Below are 8,304 nucleotides of genomic sequence, written 5' to 3' on the forward strand. Positions count from 1 at the left end.
TACACATGGGCCTGTGTCATCCTCACGTGACAGCAGGTGAGACCGGATAGACCCACGATTTGGTTTGTGTAATTAAATTAATGTATGAACGAAATTGACACTGAATCACATCGGAGTTTTTCCTTTTTTTGATTTTATTTTATATTAAAATATTTAATAAATGTTCAATATAAATTTTATTTCCTATTTTGGAACCTTTTAAAAACTTGCAGGCGAGTTTTATTTAATTACCTTTTTCACTTTTGTTTGCTTGCCTCTCTCTCTTGTCCACCTTACAAAACTCAGCTGAATGATTCAACAAGTTTTAGAAGGTACCGAAGTAAAAAATAAAGTTCTGACTAAATATTTATTAAATATTTTAATATAAAATAAAATCAGAAAAGGAAAAAACTCCTATTACTACAGTTAAATACTCACAAAGAAAGAATACGACAATAAAATTAAAAATATAATATCTTCTTATAATGCTAGTTTAAAATCAAAAATATTTAGTTTGATTATTGCGTTTGACTTTATTTTTATTTTTGAATCTATTTATAAATATATAGATAAGTAGAATTTTATTTTAAAATCATATAAGGGAACCTAAAAATTACTTCATCAAATAACAAAAATTGTAAGAAACAATGAAAAGAGAAAGTTGTTGTTCTTCGAAGATATTGAAATTGTCAAAAATTGAGTCTCACCTCAAATTCCAACAAGAACAACGAATCGAGGTTCAAATTGTTGGGATTTCTAGGGCTTTTGTAGCTTACATATTTTAAAATGACCTCACCATACAAATGGACTTTTAGAAGAACAACATAGCCATTTAGCAAACTCAATGGCAACAACAAATTGGCACCGTGGGCAATGTTCATAGAGAACAACGCAACTTTGTTGCTTTGACATCATCAACCTTGATGGCAATGGACAAGACGTCAAGGTTGAGAAGGTAACGCCTCAAGCATAACTGCTATGAGGATCTTCATATTTATAGAAATATTTACATTTGTATATGTTAACATTGCTCTATGTTAACGTCACAATAGAATAACAAATTTACTATTCAAAATTTTAAAAAATGCTATACAAGTGGAGAATCCTCTTCATTCTCTCCAGACTCCTCTACTGGATTCTCCTTTAATACCACCACCCCCAAAATTGGCATGGTGGAATGTAGAAACACGCACAACTTGGCACGATCCAATAGATATTGTAGTTTAGCAATCCCTTTAGTGAAAATATCTGCTAACTATAGTTAAGAGGGGACAAACGTCAAACTAAGAACCCGTTGAGCAACAAGCTCCCTAACAAAATGATAGTCAATGTCAACGTGCTTAGAGTGAGATTTGGTGACAAAATTTGATGTTATAAATATGGCATTGTTATTGTCACATATCAATTTTAGAGGAGAGGAGAGTTTGATATGTAGTTCACGTAATAGTTGATGTGTCTAAGAGAGTTTGGCAGCTACAAATGCAATAGCTCGATATTTTGCCTCAGAGTTGGAACGTGCGATGATTTACTTCTTAAAACACCATGAAATTAAATTTTGACAAAAAATAAACAACAAAACCTATAGTAGACCATCGAGTATCGTGGTAACTAGCCTAATCGGCATCAGAGTAATCAACTTGAGTTGAATAAGGATCCTGTGACAGCTGAAGACCATAGTGGCATGTGCCTTTAACGTATCATAAAATACACTTCAAGGCACGAAAGTGATCAATAATAGGAGCAAGCATATATTGACAGATAGAATTAACACTGTAAGACAAATCTGGACGTGTGAGAGTCAAATATTGCAAGGCTTCAGCTAATGAGCGAAATTGTATTGCATCTAAATATGTTGTACCAGTTTTTAAAAGATGAAACCGACCATGAAAGGGTTTGGAAATTGGTTTGCAATTCACTATTTCAGCGTGAGTCAAAAGATCTATAGCATATTTTGCTTGACTCGGAAAAAAGAAAAAAAAAAGCCTTTGTCATTGTGAATAAACTCGACACCAAGAAAATAGTGGAGATCACCCAGATCTTTCATAGAAAATTTTGTGGTGAGACAGTCAATAAGAGTACGAAGCATGGTTGGACTATTGCCAGTAATAACCATATCACCAACGTACAAAAGGAGATAAATAACACCATGTTGGCCGTGATAGACAAAGAGAGAAGAATCTGCACGGCTTGCAAGAAAACCAAGACCAAGCAAAAAAGTTCTAAAACGCTGAAACCAAACACTTGAAGCATGTTTATGGCCATAAAGGGCACGTTGCAAAGGAAAAACATGATTTGATAATTGTGGATGAATATAACTTGGAGGATGTTCCATATAGACTTCCTCTTAAAGAAAGACATGTGGATAAATGGACATTTTACGTCAAGCTGATGAAGGCACCAACCATGCATGGCGACAAGAGATAAAATAATCTGAACATTAGCAGGGCGAAAAACTGGACTAAAAGTGTAACGACTCAAAAAATAATAAGCTTGGAAGTATAAAAATAAAATTAAATAATTAATTAATTAAACATTATTAAATTAAATTGATTAAAAAATAATATAATGGATATATAAGTATACACATATATATATGGATAAAATAATATGTATATATAGATATATATATATATATTTATGTATATAATATTAATATAATACGATAAGAATACATGTGTATATAATAATAGTATTATATTGGATATTGGAATACAATGCAATGCTTCTCCTGGAAGCATTCAAATCAAAATTTTGGATTGAACGTTCAGGAGCCAGCTGAATCCTCTCATCTCTCTCTCTCTCTCTCCTCGCGCCATCTTTCTCGCTCTTCAATTCCTTCTTCAATTCTCGGTTGATTGAAGAACGGAAAATACCACTGGGTTCCATTATTGGCCACCAACATTTTAACCAGAGTGGATTCGTGATTAGAGCATCGTAGGCACCACTCATAGGATAAGGTAAACTAACTAACTCTCTCTCTCTCTCTCTCTCTCTCTCCTCTCAATTTCTCTTCAGATCTTCAGTTAAATCGACGATCAGACACGATATCAGGATCTCAACTTCGATTCTTGTCATTTTAATTGTAGCATATTTTTTATTTGAGGATCATAGGCACCACTCCAAAGTTAAGGTGAGAAGTACAAATTATGTTTGTTATTTTATAATTTTAACCAATTAAATCCTAGTGTTTAATTATTAAATAGTAGTTTTTGATTATATTAGATTTTTGGAAATATTCCCAAGATTAAGTTGAACTGTAGGGATTTGATTAAATAGATTTTTGGGAAATATTTTGGACTTAAATTAAACTGCGGGGATTGATCATATTGGTGTTTTAATATGTTAGAAATTAAATTTAAATATAGGAAGTGGATCAAACCCGCGTTTTTAGAATTTAACCGGTTAATGGAAGCGTTGTGAGCCTAGGAATATTAAGATAATTGTAATTTTGGGATTGAGCTGATTGAATTGGGAAAATATGATTTCAGGATTTTGAATTCCGAACGCCGCGAACATGGGTTTAAAGATTTTAGCAGAGACCCTCTCAGTAAGCATGTAAGGGGAATAAATTATAACATATATTTTTGGAAAAATTAACTGGTTGGAATTAAGTGTATGAAATTTTGAATACTATTTATGTTTTGGAAAAACTATGATATTGATATTTTCCCTGTGATCATTATATTATGATTATTAGTTAAAAATTGTATGGCATGAGGAATATGAAATAATAGTTTTGTTACGGAGAATGTGGTTGATATTGAAATATGTGATAATAAGAGATACCCAGATATGTTTTTATTCAGAGGTGAAGATAAGGGAAACCCCGTTTATGTTTTGAATATATGTATATATACGTGATGATATGAAATTTATATACAAATGTGCTTTTACTAAGGAATGATGAAATATGATATACATATATGTTTTTACTGGGAAATGATGATATATGAGATATACAACAATGTTTTACAAAAACGATGAAATCAAAAATGCAAATATATTTTATACTTGAAAATTGAAATGATGATATGTGAAATATGTAGAGTTGTTTTAAACAAAAATGTTGAATAGAGAATTGTACATAAATGATGAGAATTACAAAAATGATGAAATGTGAACACAAAAATGTGGAAATGAGAACCCTGATGGACCATAGTATACAGAGCACGATACCGTTGCCAGCATTTGTGATTAGTGCAACCACACATCTTGTACAGAGTGTGGCGAGATAGTCAATTAGGTCTGTGAAGGGTTGTGTTACCCCCTAGAGTTCGGACCAGGATTGGGTAGGCCAATCGTACTACAGACGCGTTTCCCGTTTTGATCTAATCGGGTAGGGCAACCGTGGTTAGGTCAAGCCTTCAGGCCGTACAATCTAGTCATGTGAGGTGAATACACGACGATCTGAATATCCACAGGTTGGTTTCTCATTACAAACGCGATAATATGCAACCATGAGCTACAAACGCAGCGTGTATTATATACTAATGGATGCTCATGAGCTAAAAAATATTTATGAAAAGTGAAAAGGGTAATGAGCAGCCATGAGTTACAGACAAGTCGTGCTTTATGCTGGTGGATACTCACGAGCTCGATTATAAAAATGAGAAATGATATGAGAAATGAGAGAATATGTATATGATAAGAGAAATGAAAAGGTATGAATATAAAGATGAAATATGAAAGTATAAGTATACGATTATGAGAAAAGATAGCTTATGAATATGAATATGAGAAGTGATATTAAAGCTTATGAAACTGTGTTTTATATCTATATGATTATGAGTACATATCTATATATTTTTCTCAGATGATATAATCATTTAAATGAGTCTATTATAATATAATCAGAGAATTTCCCCCAAATCTTCGTGGTAACTTTCAATTGTCGATTCGGGCAATGAACAGCAAGATATCGTAGAAATAGAGAGTAAGGAGCACAGTTTTAAAGAGAGAGAGAGAGAGAAAAAAAAAAATTTTAGGTTTCTTAATGAAGAAGAAATGACAAATCCTATTTATAGGTCGTTGACTCGGCCAACCTCGTTGACGAAATAAAGTCTTCGTTGACGAGTTGCAGAAGGACATTCGTCGATGAAAAAAGGGTTTCGTCAACGAACCCTAAGCCTTAAATTTTTGTCGTTCGGGATCTTTTCGTCGACGACGCCTAAACTTCATCAACAAACCATAGAAGAGCATTTGTCGACGAAAATAGGGGATTATTTGACGAAGCCTACTGTTTTGCCCTTTTTAAATTCCCTTTCTTCTTTTTTTATTTTTTTATTTTTTATTTTTTGGGTTCGGGTTTCCATAATCTCCCCCCTCATAAAAATTTTGTCCCCAAGATTTTGCTAATCGTTCATTTCCACATTTCTACAATTTATTAACTAACTATATCCCACACAATCCAGTATATACCACCATGTGAATTTATGCATTATCTACAATTAAATAAAACTATCATTATCTTAAATATAAAGTCGTACCTGCGCCCTTGGCAATATCTGTCTCGGTCGGGATCATCATGTACACATATGTTGGACCATTTCCACCTCGGGGTACATGTTGGTTTCCCCAAATTTGATTAGGTGTAGGTGCATTGGGCAGTGGTTCGTTATAGTTTCTAGCAATATGCCCGGACTTACCACACCTATAGCAGTTGGGACCCACAATTCGGAAATCACCCCTATGCCTCTTATTACATCTACGACATACAAGGTAAGATGAGTCATCATGATAACCAGGATAACCCCGATCCCTCGCCTCCTGCCTCGAACCCACAGTATCCCTTTCTCCTTTCCACGATCCTTGATTAGCCTCAGCTCGAAAATTGGGAGGTGCAGGCCGCTTTCTTTGCTCTAACAGCTCTGATTCGCCCTCCAAATCTTCTCCAATATCGAGGCCTTATCCACCAAATTCGAGAAGTTCTGAACTTAGAACCCCACCACAAGTTCATAGAACATTTGTCTCAGGCCTTTTTCGAACATTCTGGCCTTTCTCACTTTATTTGGGATCATAAATGGTGCGAAGCGAGATAGTTCCACAAATTTCATTGCATACTCCCCAACAGTCATATTCCCCTAAGTCAGGTTGGTAATGTGACAACCCATATAATAATGAGATTTAAATAATAAAGAGAAAGGAAAATGGAAACAGTAAGAGAAGGAGGAAGCCAACTTCGTCGACGAACGCGACATTGCACTTTGGAAGGAATAACCGAGAGGAATTATTAGGGCCTCGTCAACGAACACAAGGGATTCGTCGACGAGGGTATAGGAGGACCTCGTTGACGAAGACAGGATTTGTCGATAAGGAAATACTGAGAGAGGTTTTGAGTAGTCTGAATTTCATCGAAGAGGAGTGGGCTTCGTCAACGAAATTATTGAAGGACTCGTCGACGAGATGACGTGACTGGTCAACAAATCCAGTTTTATAAATATCAAAAACCTGGATTTAAATGTCAAAATTTATAAAAATTTCACTCTCTCTCTCTTTCTTCGGCTCCCTCCCCTTCTTCTTTCGATTTCGGGCCAAATTTTTGCCGGATCAACGATCTGAAGCCACCACGACGCTCCTGGAGAAGTTCTCTACATATTTGCTGGAGCGAATCGTCGGTGGAACTCCATTGAAAATCATCCCTGAGTTGAGATAAGGCTTTTTAAGTCAAATTTGATCTTACGACAGTTATAGGAAATGATATTCGCATGAAAATACTGAAGTTTAGTACTAAGAGTTTTTATTTTCAGGGTATTGTTCAGGAAATCCTACGAGTGTGAGTTCAGAATTTATAGGGGCTTTTCTCAGTTTTCAGGTAAGGGAATTGTAGACACCCCATTTTTACCCAGACCCAATATTATTATTATATTACTATTATTATTTTCATTTTTAGTTTCATTATTATTATTATTTTTATTAGTATTTTTATTTATTAGTATTATTGTTCTTATTATTATTTATTTATTTTTGTTATTATTATTTTTTGTTATCATTTTTTAGTATTTTTTATTATTATTTACATTATTATTTTAGATATTATGTTATTATTATGGTATTATTTTTATTATTATTACTTTACTATTATTTTGCTTTTCTTGGTTATTATTATTATTATCATTATTTTTATTATCATTAATATTATTTATTTATTATTATTATTAGTATTTTTATCTTTACTATTATTATTATTATTATTATTATTATTATTTATTCTCATTATTATTAATATTATTTCTCAATTTTCTTTATTATTATTAGTATCTTTATCTTTATTATTACTATTTATTATTTTTCTTTATTTACTTATTATTATTATTAGTATTTTTGTTTCTCTTATTATTATTATTATTATTATTATTATTATTATTATTATTTATTTATTTATTTTCGTTGCTATTAATATTATTTTTATTATTATTAGAATTTTTATCTTTATTAGTACTATTATTATTATTATTATTATTTATTTCTGTTATTATTATTATTATTATTATTATTTTGTTATTATTTTACTTTTTTTTATTACCTTATTATTATTATTATTATTATTATTATTATTATTATTATTACCATAATATTAGTTATACTCATAATGATATTTCCAAAAGAAAAATACCATAAAAAAAAAAAAAAAAAAAATCAAGAAAGGAAAGATATATTAGGGGTTTTTTTTTTTAGAGCCTTTAAAAAGGCTTAGGGGGAGCGCACACAAGGGGGAACCAGCCAAAGAAAAAAAAAAGACAAAAAAAAAAAAAACCTCCCAGTCTCTCTCTCTCTCTCGGCTTCTTCTTGTTCTCTCTTCGTCTTCCCAGCCTCCATCCTCACCCTACATCTCTCAGTCACCCACAAAGTTTTTTCTCAGCCGCCCACGAGTCTCCCCGCCGGCATTGCACCCTCACTCTCGCCGTCGTCATCACTGGCGGTGCCACCGCAGCAGCCATCTCTGGCGGGCAGTAGCAGAAACCCGCAGACAACTCTCACAACCTCCCTCATCGTCAGCGACCTCACGGCCACACCCTGCGCCACCTCACGGCCACACCCTGCTCCACCGACCCAGAACTCCCACTCTCCACACCACGGGCCTGAGATCCCTGCAGCAGCAGCCCCCTGTTGTTTCTCTACGCCCCAGCTCCAGCCGAGAACAGTGGTCTCGGCCTCCAGGAACTCCGGCCACCCTCTGCACCAGCAGCCGCTGTACCACTCCATCTTCCACAGCAGACCCGAGAGCCATCTGCTGCCACGCTACCGCCGTCGCCGGTGGTCCACGAACCAGAGCCGTCACGCTGACAGAGCTTGCCACCGCCACACGCCAGAAGGAGCCCGCCACCG

Source organism: Malania oleifera, chromosome 7 (genome assembly GCF_029873635.1).
Source record: "Malania oleifera isolate guangnan ecotype guangnan chromosome 7, ASM2987363v1, whole genome shotgun sequence".
Classification (NCBI taxonomy): domain Eukaryota; kingdom Viridiplantae; phylum Streptophyta; class Magnoliopsida; order Santalales; family Ximeniaceae; genus Malania; species Malania oleifera.